This window comes from Saccopteryx bilineata, chromosome X (assembly GCF_036850765.1).
Source record: "Saccopteryx bilineata isolate mSacBil1 chromosome X, mSacBil1_pri_phased_curated, whole genome shotgun sequence".
Taxonomy (NCBI): domain Eukaryota; kingdom Metazoa; phylum Chordata; class Mammalia; order Chiroptera; family Emballonuridae; genus Saccopteryx; species Saccopteryx bilineata.
Window position 1 is genome coordinate 19,559,361 of NC_089502.1, and position 20,214 is coordinate 19,579,574.

General features: G+C 33.5%; 1 non-coding gene across 1 annotated transcript; it reads right to left on the minus strand.

Moving 5' to 3' along the window:
* Positions 1 to 19,619: 19,619 nt before the first annotated feature.
* On the minus strand, positions 19,620 to 19,726 carry LOC136317952 (U6 spliceosomal RNA). Its single transcript, XR_010727941.1, has one exon. It is a non-coding gene; the product is annotated as a U6 spliceosomal RNA (small nuclear RNA).
* Positions 19,727 to 20,214: the final 488 nt, after the last annotated feature.

The window sequence follows — 20,214 nt, forward strand, 5'->3', positions numbered from 1 at the left end:
GTTCACCATTCAATCTTTAGCTGCATTTTAAGAATAGCAAGTGTACTATTACACCTTTTTAACCCAGATTGCATGAGATGCATATATAGATTGGAGTAAAAATTTCACAAAAATTTCCCTAGTAGAATAGTAAACTATTCTATTTTTCTGGTCAATGTAGTGCAACCTCTATGATTGCAATCCAATTTCCTTTACCTTGCTTTATTCCTCTACACTATTCTGTATAAGTACTTATGTAAACAAACGATTTAATATAAAGAATAAATATATTAGACAGCAATATTTTAAATATTAAATTACTCTTATTTAATGTCTCATAGATAGTAGTAAATTTTGAAGACTGTTTATTTTCAATATAACACCATATATAGTGCTTACCGTTGCCATATGTCTAAGGTTTCTTCTACAATCAAAGTAATGAATCATTGGCTACTACTTCTTATATTTTCTGTTAGTTTTTCAACAGTTATTTTTGAATAGGCATTACATGTGTATGATACAAAAGGTATAAAATCTTTTACGACTGTTTTCCTATCCAAAGGCAACTACTTTTATTAATTTTTATAAAGTAGTTTTACAGAAGAAATATATCTACACATCTCACTCTAAAAAAATGCATACTCTGTTACATATTAATTTTTTTGCCATATATAACACATATAACTTTATATTGTTATATATAGAAATACCTCATTCTTTTCAACAACTGCATAGTATACACTGCACAACAGAAGCAGAATTTATTTGGCCAATCACCCTTAGTGAAAATTATTTGTTTTATGCTTCTATAAAAATGCTGTCGATAATATAATTATATAATTTATACATGTACTAGTATATGTGAAAGATACATACCTAGAAATACATATGTTGGGGCATAGGACATATATATCTTTAACTTTAGTACATAATTGCACATTATTTCCCAAAGAGATGTAATAAATTATAATCCCAGAAGCAGTATATGAGAGTTCTTCCATATCGTAACACTGAAAATTATCAACACTTTACATTTTTTAATTATTATGGGTATGTGTAATACCTGCTTGTAATTTTATTTTGCTAATTTCTAATGAGTTTGAGTACCTTTTGTTATGCCTACTGCTGATTTGCTTACCTTATTGTAATTTTTATTATTTTTGTACTTTGTATTCTACTACTTTTAAGTAAGTTACAGGTTTTAGATATGATTTTTCTATTGGTATTATTACTCTTTCATTCCATGGCTTATATCTTCACTCTTTAATTGTAAATAAAAAAATTCTTAACTTTAATGTAGTTACTATATGTGTGTGTGTTTATTTATTTTATTGATTTGAGAGAAAGAAACATCAATTTGTTTTTTCATTTATTTAATTAATTTTGAAAATTAGTTAATTTATTTATTTAGACAATTAAATTTAACAGGGTGTCATAGATTTAGAGAAAACATCTCATCATTTAGACAGTCAATCATGCTGTATACCCATAACACAAAGTCAAATCATCTTCTGTCACCCTATATTTTGTTTCTCTTTAAGCTCCTCCCCACCCCCACCCCTTTCATCTCCCTTCTACCCATCTTCCTATGTCCATCAGTCTCAACTTTGTGTTCCACCTATGTATGGAATTATATAGTCTAGGCTTTCTTTGACTTACTTATTTCACTCAGTATAATGTTATCAAGGTCCATCATGTTGTCATAAACCATACAATGTCATCATTTCTTATGGCTGAATAGTATTCCATTGTATATATGTACCACTTCTTCTTTATCCAATCATCTGTTGAAGGGCATTTTGGATGTTTCCATGTCTTGGCCACTGTAAACAATGCTGCAATAAACATGGGCTGCATGTGTCTTTACATAACCATGTTTTCAAGTTCTGTGGGTATATACCCAGTCGAGGGATTACTGGGTCATATGGAAGTTCTATTCTTAATTATTGAGAAACCACCATACTTTTTTCCATAATTATTGCACTAATTTACATTCCCACCAACAGTGAATGAAGGTATCATTTTCTCCACAGCCTCTCCAGTGCTTATTACTTGTCTTGTTGATAATAGCTAATCTAACAGGTGTGAAGTGGTATCTCATTGTAATTTTGATTTGCATTTCTCTAATAGCTCAAAAAGATGAGGATTTTTTCAAATATCTATGGCTCATTTGTATTTCTTCTTGGGAGAAGTGTCTGTTCATGTCCTCTTCCCATTTTATTATTGAATTGTTTCTTTGTTTGTTGCTCAGTTTTGTGAGTTCTTTATATATTTACGATATTAACCTGTTATCTGAGCAGTTGTTTGAAAATATCATCTCCCATTTAGTTGGCTGTCTATTTGTTTTGTTGACAGTTTATTTTGCTGTGCAGAAGCTTCTTAGATTGATGTAGTCCCATTCATTTATCTTTGCCTTCACTTCCCTTGCCTTTGGAGTCAAATTCATAAAGTGCTCTTTGTAAACAAGGTTCATGAGTTTAGTACCTATGTTTTCTTCTATGTAATTTATTGTTTCAGATCTTATATTTAGGTCTTTGATCCATTTTGAGTTTATTTTTGTGCAAGGAGACCAACTGTAGTCATGTTTCATTATTTTGGATGTGGCTTTCCAATTTTCCCAGCACCATTTATTGAAGAGGTTTTCTTTTCTCCGTTATGTGCTTTTGTTTTCTTTATCAAAAATGATCTGACCATGTATGTTTGGAAGAATATGAGAAGGATAGGAACTAAATTTTTTTGAATGTTTCATAGAATTCACTAGTATAGCCATCTGGCCACAGAGTTTTATTTTTGGAGAAGTTTTTGATAACTGTTTCTATTTTCTCCCTGTTTATAGGTCTATTTAGGCTTTCTACTTCTTCATGGTTCAGTGTATTTTTCTAGGAGTTTCTTCATATCTTATAGATTGTTGAATTTGGTGACATATAATTTTTCATAGTATTATGGGATAATCCTTTGCATATCTATGATATCTGTGGTAATTTCTCTTTTATTTTGGATTTTGTTTATGAGTCATTTCTCTTTTTTCTTTAGAGAATCTTGTTAGGGGTTAATTGATTTTACTGATCTTTTCAAAGAACTAGCTCTTGTTGTAATAATATTTCTATAGTTTTTCTGTTCTCTATTTCATTTATTTCTGCTCTAATTTTTATTATTTCATTTCTTCTGCAGATTTTGCGTTGCCTTTGTTTTTCTTTTGAGAGTTCCTTAAATGTGATGTTAGGTTGATTACTTGGGCTCTCTCTTGTTTTTTTTTTATATATATATAAACCTGCAATGATATGAACTTCCCTCTTATTACTGCTTTTGCTACATCCTAGAGATTCTGATATGTCGTATTGTCATCTTCATTTGTCTGTATATATCTTTTGATCTTCATTTCTTCTTTGACTCACTCATTTTTTAGAAGTATGTTGTTTAATTTACACATTTTTGTGGGTTTGTTTACTTCTCTTTTTCAATTGAATTCTAGTTTCAAAGCCTTATGGTCAGAGAATAGCTTTGGTATAATTTCAACTTTTCTGAATTTGTTAATGTTAGTTTTGTGGCCCAGCATATGGTCTATTCTTGAGAATGTTTCATGTACACTAGAGAAAAATGTATACTCTAACGTTTTGGGATGTAATGTTCTGTAGATGGCTATTATGTCCATTTGTTCTTGTGTTTCATTTAAGGCCAATATTCCTGTATTGATTTTCTGTTTGGATAAATGATCTCAAGCCATCAATGGTGTATTGACATTTTCAAGTATGATTATATATTTTTTTTGGTTTGTAGAGTTTGTGCTGAGAAATCTGATGATAACTTAATGGGCTTTTCTTTATATGTTATGTTCTTCTTTTGCCTAGCTGGCTTGATGATTCTTTCTTTTTCATTGATTTTTTGGCAATTTTATTACAATGTGCCTTGGAGAAGGTATGTTTGAGTTTAAGTAACTGGTTCATTCCATTTGCTTTTTGAATTAGAGGCTCTACCTCTTTCTGTAGGCTTGAGAAATTCTCATTAATTGTTTGAATAGGCTCTCCACTCCATTCTCCATCTCTTATTCTGATATACACATTATTTTTATTGCTTTTTCTGATGGAGTCAGATAATTTTCATAGAGATTTATCATTTCTTTTTTAATTGTCAGTCTCTCTTCTTTTCTCTGTATTATATCTAGTTGCCTTTTTTTGATGTCACTATCTTCTCTCCATTGCCTATTCTATCAGCTAATGTTGTTACCTCAGTTTTCAATTTATGTATTGACGTTTTCATCTTTTTTTTTCTTATTTAAAGTTTTCATCTTCTTGGTTAAGTACTTATTTTGTTTATTAATTTGGTTTTTTGAGCTCATTAGTGGGTTTTTTTGCATCTTATTGAGTTTTTCAGATCCTCAGTTTTAAATTTTTTATCATTTGATTCCAAGGTTTTCATGTGATTGAAATTGCTTTATGGATATTTTTAATTTTCTTTCTAAATTACTTGTTTAGTTTGTAACCATGGTATTTATTTTTTCTTCCTTGATGGCATTTGAGTTTGGTATTATTAAAAACTTTAACAAAAATAAAATAAAAAATAAACAAAAATTGAAAGAATACAATTAGACATATAAAAATTTTAAAATAATGACAAGCTGCTGGCTCAGTGGATAGCACATCAGACTGTGCCACAAAGGACTCAGGTTTGTAACCCCAAGGTCACTGGTTTCAGTGCAGGCTCATCTGGCTTGAGCACAGTCTCACCAGCTTGAGCATGAGATCACTGGCTTGAGTATGGTATCATAGACATGACTCATGGTTACTCACTTGTGCCTAAAGGTTGCTGGCTTGAAGCCCAAGATCACTAAAGGGTCACTCACTCCACAGTAACTTTCCTGTCAAGTCACATAGGAGAAATCAATCAGTGAACAACTAAGGAGCTGCATGAAGAATTGATGCTTCTCATCTTTCTCCCTTCTTGTCTCTGCATTCCTATCTGTTCCTCTCTCTGTCTCTCTCTTTGTCTCTATCACAAAAAATAATGAGAAGTAAAAAAGAAAAGCTATAAAAAACAAAAAGTAAAAATAAAAATAAAAAGCAATAAAAACTCCACAAAATGAGAATGAAAATATATAAATTAAATGAATTTAAATTCAACAGAGGAAAAGAGAATAAAGGGTAAGAAGATAAAGAAAATAAAGAAAAAAATTAATTTTGTGAATTACTCTTTTCTTCCAGTAGATTTTTCTGTATTATATATTTTTGCTCTGTAAAATTTCTGGGCTGATCTTTGCTGTGATTTTGCTTTTGCAACGATGTAGGTGGGTGTAGTTGCATTGGTTACTGGGGTATTTTGTGAGGACTTTAAGGCTTTATGGTTTTATCAATTATGATCTCAGGCTTCTATGCACTCTTCCTCACATCTCAACTGACCAGGGAATGTGATGTGGAGCATTTCTAGTTTTCAGGACAGAAAGTGGCTCTGGAGAGTTAGCTGCATATCTTTTCAATACAGACACTTTAAACCTACTTTTGTCCACTGCTGTATTATATTACATATTTAAAACATATATTATATACTTAGAATATAACTGTCTTTTAATACAATATTTTTTTATTTATATAAAATGAATAGACTTGATGTCACTCTATAATATATCAAAAATATTTTATTTAAAATTAATATATTATGCCAAGGAGATACTATTCAGTAGTACAAAGCTGTAATACACTTAAGGAAACTATAAAAATAATTTACACAGTTATAGAGAATAGAAAAAGAACTATTTCCAACATGTTTCCTGAGGTCAGCATAACAATACAATATTCTTAATTTTGCATCATACATTCTACTAGAATATGTGCTTGTCCTAGGAATTTTCTTTGAATTAAATATGGCAAAGGTGATGGAGTGTTACCTTCAAGATTGTGTTACTATTTTTTACTTCATTCAGTTTTTGTGACATCATCTTGCGGTTGCTTGCTTACTGTGAAATATCCAGCTGCCATGCTGTAAGTTGCTTTGAGTCTTACATATCAAGGTCACCATTCAGTCAATAACCAACAAGAAATTGAGCCTGATCTGGAGGTGGAACAGAAGATAAAGCATTGGAATGGGACACAGAGGACCAAAATTCTGAACCCTGAGGTTGTTGATTTGAGCATGGGCTCATCAGCTTGAACATGGGCTCACCAACTTGACCCCAGGGTTGCTGGTTTAATCGTGGGATCATAGACATGACCCCATATTTGCTGGCTTGAGCTCAAAGGTCACTTACTTGAAGCTCAAGGTCACTGGCTTGAGCCTAAGTACATTGGCTTGAGAGAGGAGTCATTCACTCTGCTGTAGCCCCTGGTCAACACACATATGAAAAGATAATCAATGAACAAGAGAAGTGTCACAACAAAGAATTGATGCTGTTCATCTCTCCTTTTCTGTCTGTATGTCACTTTCTGTCCCTTTCTCTATCTCCTTCTCTCTGTCTCTGTGAAAAAAAAGAAAAAAAAAACTGAGGTTCTCAGTCCAACAATCCTCAAAAACTCCCAATCATCAACTAAGTGAGCTTGGAAACCAGCATTCCCCATTTAAGTCTTGAGGCTACTTCAGAGTCTGCTAATTTCTTGACTATAGCATGTGATATACTCTGAAACAAAGACTCAGCTAAACTTTATGTATATTCCTGACCTACAGAAACTGTGACATAGTAATTTTTTTTTGACAACAGTGATGCTTAAATTTATGTGTTAATTTGCCTGACCATGGTTTGTTTGCTCACCTCAAACATTATTCTTGGGTGATTCACTAAGAGTGTTTCTGAAGAGATTAGCATTTGAATGGTAACCTAAGTAGATTTCCTTCCTTAGTGTGGATGGACATCACCCAACCCATTGGGGAACTGAATAGTGTTAAAGACAAAAGGAAGAGAAATGTACTCTTATTTTGTTTCTTTGTCTGACTGCTTGATAAATTGATCTTTTTCCAACCATATTTCTGGTTACTAAGCCTTCAAATTAAAACTAAAATCTGTATCATCCTTGGTTCTCTGATCTTCAGACTGAGAACACTCTCTTAATTTGTCTTTCTCAGCTCTTCAGCTTGCAGACTGCTGATTATAAGAATTTCAGCCTTCGTAATTTTGTGAACAAATTCTATATAATTCTTTTTGTATGTTTATCCTCTTTTTTTCTTTTCTTCTGGATATCCATGACTAATATTCTTTTTTTTTTTTTGACAGAGACAGAAAGAGAGTCAGAGAGAGGTACAGATAGGGACAGAAAGACAGGAAGGGAGAGAGATGAGAAGCATTAATTCTTTTTTTCCCTGTTGTGGCACTTTAGTTGTTCATTGATTGCTTTCTCATATGTGCCTTGACAGTAGGGCTACAGCAGACCGAATAAACCCATGCTCAAGCCAGAGACTTTGGGTCCAAGCTAGTGAGCTTTGCTCAAACCAGATGAACCTGCGCTCAAGCTGGCGACCTTGGGGTCTTGAACCTGTGTCCTCTGCATCCCAGTCTGACACTCTAATTACAGTGCCACTGCCTGGTCACACCTAATAAGTTTAGGTGTAAATTGTTATGTAGAAATAGATAACATCTAAAAAAACATGAGTAGGTGAAATTGTTTGCCAATCTTACCCATAAATGTAGATGCAAAAACCTAAATAAATTATTACTTTAAAAAGTTCTTAATATAACAAAGTAATGTATTACAATAGATATAGGTTTTTTTGGAGATAAAAGTTTGGTTTAGTGTTTGAAAATTACTGTAGTTTCTTACAATGTCAGTGTAAAAGAAAAAATTCATGTAATCATTTTAATAGTAATAAGGTGTTTCAATAAAAGAATCATAGATCAAACATAATGAAAAATAGACAAATTCAAATATGTATAGACACAATTTGTAACAAAGTTTAGTGCAGTGAGGAGAAAATTCTATTTTTCAAAAACGATTCTTTTTCAATTACATTGAGAAATTTTTATTAAAAAATGATAACTGAATTTTGTTTTACCCATAACCCATATCATATAGATTGAAAATCAGAGTGCTGAAGCAAATAATAAAGTTTTTGTAATATAATATGGAAGTATTTTCATAGTGAATAGGGAGAGGAGCAGACATAATGAAAAAGTTTGCTATATTGTCCTGACCTGGTAGCTCAGTTGGTTAGAGCATTATCCTGATATTCCAAGTCTGAGAGTTCAATCTTCAGTAAGGGCACATACACCAATCAAACAATAAATTTATAAATAAGTGGAAAAGGATTCCAGAGAACTGGTGGCTTGAGAGATGCTCCCCATCTTTCTCCTTGAAATTTCAACAAATTCTACAACTATATGCAGAGAAAAAACTCCAGAAGAACCTGAAATACACAAACACCAGATAGACAAAGAAGAATTGTGCAAGAAGGCAGGACAAACATAGAATCTGCTCATAGAAAAAAATATACCAGAAGGTTGAGTCTTTCTTCTTTAAAGTACTGAAAGAGAGAAATTAGCAGTCAACAAGAATTATATCCATCAAAGCCATCCTTCAGATAAGAAAAATAAATAAAAACTTTTGTAGACATACAGAAACTGAGGAAGTTAATCACCAGAAAACGCCCAATTTAGGCAATACTCAAGGGGTTTATTTACCATAAAAAATTTATAAAACGCAAATCAAAACTACAAGTAAAAGTTTCAACAAGGTCACAATAAAAACAAGAATAATCTGTGACAACAATAATATAAAAGGGGAGACGATAAAGATTTGCACTAGCAAAAGAAAGATGGAGTACAGGAGTACTTATAAAACAAAAGACTTTTATATATATGAAAAATTTTCTCTTAATGAACTAATGGTAATCAGCCATGAAAAAAACCATTTTAACATGTGTCTTAAGAAAGGAGAAACAGGGAAGAAGTATGGAATACCACCAAAAACAATGGACAGAAACACAAAAGAGAAGAACCAAAAGAAAAACAGGGTTACCAGAAATTAAAACATAAAGTGGTTATATGAAATCCTCAAGAATTAATAATTACTGTAAATGTAAATGAACTGAACTCATCAATAAAGAGCACAGATTAGCAGATTGGATCCAAAAGCAAAACTCAGTTATATGCAGACTTCAAAAAACACATCTAAGCTGCACTGACAAAAGTAGACTAAAATTAACAGATTGGTGTAAGAATATTTTATGAAAACTTGCAGAGTTAGGGTAAATAATCAGAGACAATGAAGTATCCTAGAGTGAAAGCCCTGAGCAGGTGAGAGTTCACACGTATCTCTGACCCACACTGTAAACTGCTAAACAGCAGGATAAGATTCAGCAACAAGAAGTGTTTGGCCTTTTACAAAAAAGATTAGTAGTCAGCATGTTCATTGTCCTTTACTTAAACCCCTGAAAAGTTCTGTGTGCTTCCTTGGATTATTTGTACTGCCTAATAAATATCTGAGTAAGGCTGGGGATGATGTTTCAATCCTTTGGTCTCCTGACCAGGGCTGTTGCCTTCCCTTTGCCCCTGGGAACATTTCTTCTGGTCTCTAAGTAGTTCATTTTCAACATGACAAGTAGTGTCCCATATGAAGAACAGGAACTAAATGACAAATTTTGCTATCCTGAGTAGTTCATTGTCAAGTAGCTCCCCATGTGAGGAACCAGAAGAAATGACCTCCCAAAGCCTGGCAAAGGAAAAGTATAACCACTCATCCCATTTGGTAAAGGACACTAGCAGCAGGAAAAAAGGCCTGAAGTGCTTGAGGTGAGGTCATTTTTAGGGAATAGGACAGGGGATTTATCTTTCCTTTTATCTCTCCTTCATCAGAGAGAATTCCCTTTCTCCTGAACAGTGGACTCTCAAGTTACAACTATAGGGACTCCTTTAAGCTTTAGGCTCTGGCTGTTTGGCTCAGTGATAGAGCTTCAGCCCAGCATATGAAAGTTCTGGGTTCAATTCCTGGCCAGGGCACACAGGAGAAGTGCCCACTTATTTTCTCAACCATCCCCTTCTCATTTCTCTCTATCTTGCCCTTCCCCTCCCACAGCCAAGGCTCCGTTGGAGCAAAGTTGGCCCAGATGTTGAAGATGGCTCCATGACCTTCACCTCAGGCACTACAATGGTTCTGATTGCAGTGCAGCAATGCCCTGTGGGGCCAATCATAGTCCCCTAGTGGTCATGCCAGGTGGATCTTGGTCAGACACTTGCAAGAGTCTGTCTTTCACCCCCCCTTGCTTCTCACTTCAGAAAAATACAAAAATAAATAAATAAATAAAAATAAAGCTGCAGGTTATCAGATCAGAATTTAATTGACTTCTTGTTCATAATCAGACAACAATGCTTCTGGTATCTGAAGGAGGGAATTTAGATATAGAAAACTGGAAAAACACTTTTATCAAGGAGATAGTAAAATAAATTGGGACAGAATATAAAATGACCCCTTGAGATTGGAAAGGGCTTGTAAAAACTGTTCTCCCCACCTATCCCAAATCTCAGACCAGCCCCTCCCCCTAAATATTTCATAAACACTAACCAGCAGAAAGTAGCTTCAGAAGAAGAGACTTTCACCAATTTTCCTTAAAATAACAAAAGGCTAGAATGTTAGGTTTGCGTTCAGGATGACTTTATCCTCAAGGTCCCTTTAAACTCAAATTTTCTTCACCCAACCTCCCAATAGGGCAAATTCATTATTAGACATCTGCTTCACCCAAACTCCCCCTCCCTTTAAGCAATTCCTTGTACCCTAGAAGAGATCTGGGAGGTGTCCTTGAGACAAGGCTTTCACGAGGTACCTAGCGATTTGGAAAGGTCAGTAACCAAAGGCCACTAATCTGTTACAACTGTAAGAAGGAAGGACATTTTCAGAAAGCTTACAAGCACAGCCTAATAGCAACTATGAAGTTAAGCTTTTCTGTGTGCCCTGAGAGGTTAATTAAAACTCAATTTGAAAATTTCTTACGAAGGTCTAGTAAAGTAGATTGTATAAAGGAAAATATGATTAAATTACTATTTTTGTTATGTTCATGCAAATTACCAGGCCAAGTTAAAACTAGACATAATACTGTAACTAAGATAATCTTAATTTGGCTTTAAAAAATACTGAGGGTAATTTTAGGAAGAAAAAATAAGAGAAATCAGGTCGTTTAAATATCTTAAAGCCTTCTGGTGATCTGGAAATTACTGTAATATTGAGAACAATAAAAAAAATTTAATAATACTATAAAATATAAAACTATTTCAAAAAATTTAACCAAGTCAATAAGAAATACAATTGATATCACTACTAGTTTAATTTATGTTTTTTTAAAGTGCCTAACAAAACATATACTTTATTTTCTTAGATTTACTAAAGGTTCCTACTATCTGTATTATATCTTTTAAAAAATATGTTTGTTTGTCAATTGAAAAAAACAAGTTTCTATGGGTCATAAAATATGTTCATAAAAGTATCAATCTAAAATTACTAATTACTTAGTCTTCACTAAAAGTTAAGGTTTTGGAACACTGAGAATTCTAATTAATTAGAAAGAAATTGTATAATTTTAATAAAAAAGTATAAGGTATGGAGGTACTTTTGAAAGAAAAAAAAAAAAAGTACCCTGTTTTGAAAGTTGGTTATTTCTGAGTAGATAAGAAAGTTTATGAAAGTTGCCGAAGGTTTGAATAGGTTGCAGAAGGCTTGTTCAGGTTATAAAATGTTTGTGCACAGGGAATAAACAAACGGATTAGGAACAGAAAAAGTAGACAAAGGTGAGAAAAGGAGAGGAAGGACTTTAGGAAATAGATTGTTCTGAAAGAAAAAGAAAAAAATTAGAAAATCCTTAAGGGCCTGAGGAGCTTAAGAAATTCACCCAAATTTACAGGTATTACAGAAAAAGCCAATAGCCTTCTTAAACTCCAATTACAAAACAAAAACAAAAAATCAGAAGGATTTGGTAGGAGAGACCCCCCAAATTAAAAAATCTAGAAGTAATGTATAAATTCCTAAAACTATAGTATTTCTTCACTGAATCATGAAGAAGTGGAAAACATAAATAGCCCCATAATTAAGGAGGAAATAGAATTAACTATCAAAAGCCTCTCCCAAAATAAAGTCTAGGACCAGATGGCTACACTAGATGAATTCTATCAATTATAGAAGCTTTTTTCATAGAAGAAACATTTCACCCTAACACATTTTATAATGTCAACATAACCCTGATACCAAAACCTGGCAAGGACAACACAAAAGAAGAAAACTACAGGCCATTAACTCTAATGAATACAGATGCAAAAATCCTAAACAAAACACTAGCAGCTCGAATACAACACATTAATAAAATAATACATCACGATCAAGTGGGATTCATTCCAGGGGCGCAAGGATGTTTCAGCATATGGCAGTTGATCAACTTAACACATCATATCAACAAAGCTAAGAACAAAAATAATATGATCTCGTCAATACTTGCAAAAAAGAGGCATTTGATGAGATACAACATTCCTTTATTTTTAAAACAATAAAATTGAAAAGAATAATAAAGGCCATATGTGGCAATCAGGCAATAGCATACAAAATGGTGAACAAATAACAGCTTTTTTCTCTAAAATCAGGAACGAGACAAGGCTGCCCACTCTTATTCAACTTTTATTCATCAGAGTTCTAAAAGTTTTAGATAGTGCAATCAGGCAAGAAAAATTAATAAAAGGCATCAATATCAGGATAGAATAAATAAAGATATCACTTTTTGCAGATGACATGGTACCATATACAGAAAACACCAAAAACTCCATCAAAAAATTATAAAAAACAATAAACCAATATAGTATAGTCACAGGATACAAAATCAATACACAAAACTCTATTGCTTTCCTACATGCCATCAATGAAACTTCAAAAAATGAAGTAAAAAGCAAAAAACAAAATACAATTCCTCTTACAATTGCAACAACAAGAAAAAAGTATCTGGAAAAACACTTAACAAAAGATGTGAAAGACCTATATACTAAAAACTACCAAGCATTATTGAAAGAAATTGAAAAAGACAAAATGAAATGCAAAAATATTCCATCTTCATGGTTTGGAAAAATCAACATTGTTAAAATAACCATATTACACAAAGCAATATAAAAATTACATGTAATTCTTATCAAAATTCCAATATTATTTTTTAAATGAATGAAACAAAAAACCACCAGGTTTTTGTGAAATCATAAAAAACATGGAATAGTCAAAGCACTTCTGAGAAAAAAGAACACAGCTGGATGTATTCACATTACCTGACTTCAAATTATACAAAAACGGCAGGATAATCAAAATAGCATAATATTGCCAGAAAAGCAAACATACAGACCAATGGAACAGAATCAAGAGCCCAGAAATAAAACCACATATGTATGGACAAATAATCTTTGAAAAATGACCCAAAAACACAAAATGGAGAAAAGAAAGCCTCTTCAATAAATGGTGATGAAAAAAGTGGAAAGCCACATGTGAAAGAGTGAAACTTGACCACAGTTTGTCCATATGCACAAAAATTTATATATAATGGAACAAAGACATAAATATAGGATCTGAAAAATATATTATGTAGAAGAAAACATAGGTACTAAACTCATGGATCTTGGCTGTAGAGAACAGTTTTCCTAAGACAAAGGAAGTAAAGGCAACAATAAATGAATGAGACTGTATCAAAATAATGAGACTATTCTGCACAGCAAAAGAAACTAACAAAAAAATAGGCAGCCAACTAAATGGGAGATGATATTTGCAAACAACAACTTGAATAAAGAGTTTATATCTAAAATATATAAAGAACTCACAAAGCTCATCAAGAAACAAGCAAACAATCTAATTTAAAAAATGGGGAGAGGACCTGAACAGACACTTCTCTTAAGAGGACATATAAATGGCCAAAAGATATATGAAAAGTTGCTCATTTTCACTAGGTTTTCAAGAAATTCAAATCAAAAGTACAATGAGATACCATCTTATACCTATCAGCTTGGCTATTACCAACAAGAAAGATAATAACAAGTGTTTTAGCAGCTGTGGAAAAAAAGGAACCCTCATTCACTGCTTATAGGGATGCATATTACTAAAATCATTAAGAGCAGAATTATCATATGACCCAGCAATTCATTTACAGTGGGTATCTACTTCAAAAACACTAAAATATTGGTATGTAAAGATGCATGAATCCTCCTATTCATCACAACATTATTCACAGTGGCTAACACAGAAAGAACCAAAATGTCCCTCATCAGAGCATTGGATAAAGAAGATGTGGTACATATATACTATGGAATATTCCTATTCCATAAAAAATAATATTTTGCCTTTGTTACAACATGGGTGGACCTTGGGAACATGATGCTGAGTGAAATCAGAAAAAACTAAGAACTGTGTCATTTCACACACACATGGCATGTATAACTGAGATGCATGGACATAGATAAAACTGAAGCCATTACCAGGGGGAAGAAAATATGGAGGTGAGATGAGAAAAAAGAAATAAAGGGGGACAAATATATGGCGATGGAAAATGATTTGACTTTGGGTGATGGATGTACTACAAAATCAACACATCAAATGTTATAGAAATGTTTATCTGAAACCTATGTACTCTTATTGGTCAATATCACCCAATTAAATTAAATTTTTAATATATAAAAAGAAAATGATAGTCACATTATGTTTATTTTTAAATAATTATGATGAAAAAAATAATACAATAATTAATAAATAAATAATACCAAACTGTTTCATTTAGTTACAACTATAAATGTACTTTACCCACTTCTGTATAATATAATATAATATAATATAATATAATATAATATATAATATAATATGGTCAAAGGACCCATTTTTGACATTTTTGTGGTCTAAAAACCGGGTGCATCATATACAGTCATCGATATTTTTACTTGCACTTCCTACTTTTTTCCGTGGATGAAGAGTTGTATGAATATTATGATGAATAAAACTTGAGTTCTATAACTATATGTAATACTTTTTTTTTTAAATTTCAAGCCCCAACGTTAAGGTGCCTCTTATACATAAGGAAATATAATAATAAATTCCTTAACACAGTCTGAGTCTAGAGCTTATAAGTTATTAGCATTTTTAAAATGGAGGCTGCCCCAGTGGCCTAGCTCATGCCACAAATTTAAACCTAAATCAGCCTTATTTACAGAAAACATATGTCAAATAAAATTAACATGCACCAATCACAATCCTCCAACTCAGCTTTATATAGCTCAACTTTCCCTAAAATTAAGTCCTCCTGGCCCTGTAAAGAAATCATAAACCTCTTAGTAAATCATGTTCTGATTCCCTATTACTTCTTTTAAGAGTCTATAAAATACACTTTTCCCAAAATGCTCCGGAATAAATGACAATTGTGAGGCATTGTACTCTCTCTTTCCACTGCCCCATCCATAGATTGTTTTCCCTTGAATAAAGGGCATCAAACTCATTCCAACATTGTTTTATTTTGTCATTTGACATTTTTGACAATAAGATGTGACCTGCAAACTACTACCTTCTTTATTTGATCCAGCTAATAACACTTTTGTCTTTCTCGAAATAGCTCCAGATATATGGAAAAGATTTATATAGGCGGATGGGGATCCTCAAACCCCTCAGCGAGATCTTCTGAGCATGGCTTTTAATATACCAAGAGGCAGAAAAAGCCCAATACAGATCAGTGGAACTACCAGCTTTTAGGATATGCCCTTAAAGGCTCCAATTCCCCAAAGGGGTCTCATAGGATGTCATCTGGGTCCTTCTTCATTGAGCTAAAGCCTGCCAGACTTACATGCCTCTGCTGTGAGGAAACAGGGACACTGGAAGGTAGGCTTCCCCCTCGCTCCTCTAAGGGAGGGCGCAGTCTCTTCCAGCCCTGCTCAAGCCACCTATGACCTAACCTTGCCCAGAATGCTGGGGTTTGCCACTGAAGGCTGAAGGGGCCCAGGGCCGTCGGCCCCATCTATGACACTGTGAACGAGCCTAGGGGATTTCTTCCAGAATGCAGGTAAACTGATCTCATCTGCACAAGGGCCACTTAACTATGTCTTGCCTGAATAGTCAGGTTTTTTATTCTTCTCTTGAAGATCTGTGTTGTGGGTGTTGATAGTCCTATTTTCTGCTGCTTTGTTTAATATATAGTGTTTCCTTTATTCCTCCTACCTCAATGCCCACTCATATTTCAGGCTGGGACCTACTCCTAATTCAGAGCTCTCTTTCCTCCTTTTGCCAACTTCTATTATGTATCTACCTTTGCCACCCAGCTTAGTGTAACCCAAGGTTCTCTTTACCAAGCCACAGTCGCAGAGCTCCAGGGAAAAGCAACCTGGTCTCATCTCTCCAGGCAGAAGAGAACAGAAACTCCATCTCCACACATGGTGCAAATGGCTTTTCCAGTCTACCTGAATTATTACCAGCTAGAAGCAGTGGTCATTGGGACATGGACGTGAGCTGCAGAGCATAAAATTGTGACAACAATTCCAGTGCCATGCAGACTTTTCCTGGACTCCTGCTCCTTGTGACAGCTCCTAACAGACTGAACTGGGGTTGGGTTGCATTTTTCAGGGATTTGGCACGGTGTTGGGGCCAACTTTGACTTGGTGAACAAGTTAAGAACACTACTCTTTTATGGATTCTTGCTGTATTGGCCAAGAGTTTGCTTAAAGGCTTTAATCACTGTGAAAAAATAGAAGACTAGATAAAGAAGATATGGCACATATACACCATGGTGTATATTCAGCCATAAGAAATGATGATATTGGATCACTTACAACAAATGGATGGATCTTGATAACATTATATGGAATGAAATAAGTAAATCAGAAAAAAACAAGAACTAGAGGATTCCATAAATTGGTGGGACATAAAAACAAGATAGAGATATGGACAACAGTGTGGTGGTTATGGGGGGAGGGGGGAGGGAAAGAGTGAGAGGGGGAGGGGTGGGGGAGGGGCACAAAGAAAACTAGATAGAAGGTGACAGAGGACAATCTGACTTTTGGTGATGGGTATGCAACAGACTTGAATGACAAGATAACCTGGACATGTTTTCTTTGAATATGTGTACCCTGATTTATTGATGTTACCCCATTAAAATAAAAATTTATTTATAAAAAAAAGATGTGACCTGAAGACAGCCCCTGCAGACAGCTCCTTCATGCAGAAATAGGTATCCCCAGAACCGTTTTGGTTTGTTGCCCCTTGGACCACTCTTCAGAATTTCCAGATCAATAGTGAACTTCTCTCAGATTAAAGTCTGTTTATTTTTGTGTGATGAGCTATTTGAGTTAGTTTGTCTAAATATTTTGTGGTAGATAATTGGTTTTTAAGAAACTCCAGATTTTTCTAGGTGAGAATTAGTGAAACATAATATTTGGGTTCATGGCCTATCTCAGCTGCAATTACATCACCTTCAGAAGATCCTAATAAGTCTCAAAAAATGTGCATAGTCAGATACAGTAAGTCTAGTTAAATAAGAAAGGATTATTTCAACAAGTGAAATAATGGGCTCCCCACAATCTAAGAAAGCAAGATGACAGCCATTAGGGGATTCACAAAGACTTCAGGTATATCCACAACATATATCATTACAAGACTTGGGAAAATATTAATAATTTCCAAGAAATTCACTCTTTTGACCTATGGCATACAAAATCTAAGTAGGCACATGTCAGACTATTAGAAGTCATAAGAACTTTCAGTGCTGTAAATAAATCTTCCAATAAAAGTAATAAAAGTTCTGTTACTAATGGAATTCTCAGAAGCTGAAACCACAAAATTGTTCAGTATGGGTAGAGCACTAAAGTTATTACAGTACTTGCAACCTAACTCTTAAGCCTCCTGTGCTTAGATAAGTTGGTCACAGAATGTGTTAAATTGACACTAAATCACCTGCCAATACCAAGAAATTTCTGTGCAGTTAGGTACATTGTAAAACACCACAAAATTCACAACCCAATGGCAGGCCCCTCTTAGATATTAATTTGCCTCTGAGACACCCAAGACAGCTAAATAAATTGGATCTTCAAGTTTCAAAGAATTGAGTACAAATGCTTAGTCTGTATCTAAGAACTGTGGTACCAGAACTTGTAGATAACTATAAAAATGACAAAATATTACTAAGATAATCTAGAATTAAAATGCTAATTATGGGAAATGTCCTGAAATGGAGCAGATATGCCACCCTAAATGTGCCATTTGACACATTGATTACTATGAGTTAAAGTTACTTGAGGAACAACCAACAAAAGAAAGACACTCTAATCCTTCTTTGCTCACTGAAATTAAGCAAACAAACAAACAAACAAACAAACAAAAAACCCCACTAAACTGCCCATGAAAGCTACCCTTCTTGTACCAGGAGAGTAGAAGGCATCCCAATCGTTATAAAAGAGAATCTGGGGCTGAAAAGGTTTTATTAATAGACCTTGTTACTTCTTCAGTAATTTACTACTTCAAACCCAAACTCCTTTGTTTTGCCAATTCCTCACAAGGGTACTTTTTATTTGTTTGTTCATTTTAATTTGTCTAAAAGCAAAATAGTTACCTGATTTGGTCACTTATTTGATTCTAATGTTCAAATATGTATGAAATTAAATATGTTTTTCTCCTTATAAACTGTCTATATCAATTTAGTCCTTTAACTGGACAAAAACTTTGAAAGGAAAAAAATTCCCCCTTCAAGCTGGAATTAAACAAGATTGTTCATTTAAGTGCACTTGACGGTAGGGGTTATCAAATCAAATGAAGTGATGGATCTCTTTTGGTTGACATACTGGAAGCCTCCAAGATAATTGAAGATTTCAAATTAGCTTCAAAGAAGATTTATTGTAAAGGACTATTAAAAAACTTAAGATATCAGAGGTACCTAAAACACAACTGGTATGACTCCTACTACATTACATCCCTTTATTTCAGTCCACTAATTTTCTATCTAAAATTCATTTTTCTCTGAAGAAGCTATAAGACTGTGAACAGAATTCTGCCAAGGTAATGGATTTTCAGAGCTCCCCATATCTACCTTAAGAGATCCCCTATATAAACTCCACTTAGAGTTGATTAGACCCTGATGGATTCTCTGATAAGCTATTAATAAGTATATACTGAAAATCAAACCCATTAAACCATAACCCTAAAACAATATCTGAGAGAATTATTGTTTCAGAGCAGAAATTTAATATTATAATTCATCATACTGTAGTAATATTCTTTTTTTTTTATAAATGAGTGCTGAGTTGTTTTTTTAAAACATTTTTATTTATTCATTATAGAGAGAAGAGATAGAGAGAGACAGAGAGAGAGAAGGGGGGGAGGAGCAGGAAGCATCAACTCCCATATGTGCCTTGACCAGGCAAGCCCAGGGTTTTGAACCGGCAACCTCAGTGTTTCCAGGTTGATGCTTTATCCACTGCGCCACCACAGGTCAGGCCTGTAGTAATATTCTTACTAGATAAATTTGGACTGGAGTGTGAAAGAAAAAAATGGAAGGTAATCAAAATAGATTTCCTGGTGTTTTAATGCCTATGGGTCAAAATCTATAATTTAAATCTACTAAATCAATAATAAATTGCAAATATAATAATACCATGTCAAGTACATAAAAAAGATGAAAATCAAGTAGTGGGGGAAGTATAAGAAATTAGAAAAGGAATATGTGTAAAAATTCTGCCATTGTTATTAGTATTATTTTAAAATATGGAATGCTTCACGAATTTGCATGTCATCCTTGCACAAAGGCCATGCTAATCTTCTCTGTATTGTTCCAGTTTTAGTATATGTGCTGCTGAAGTGAGCACTCTATCATTATTGTTGATGGAGTATCACAGGTATTATCACAGGAAATGGAGTATCAATATTAAAGTTATAGTTATAAAATAAATCTTTTTAAAATTAAAGTAATAATTTAAGCCTTCATATTATTAAAATAAATTTATGGAAACAATGCAAAAAAACACCAAGTAAAAAATAAAGAATGTGAATAAAAGAAATACAGTGGTCCCTCGCCTATCATGGGGGTTATGTTCCAGAACCCCCTGCAATAGAAAAAAATCCATGAAGTAGCGACCTCATATTTATTTTATTATTTATGTATATTTTCAGGCTTTATAACCCACCCCCATACTCTTATAAACCTTTCCCACACTTATATTGCTTATTTTACTGCTAAAATAATTAAAATAATAAATATATAAAAATACCTATACACCCCCAAATCCCACAATATAGCAAAAAATTTGCCAAACAAAATTAGGTATATACAATTTAAAAATCTGCAATACAGTGA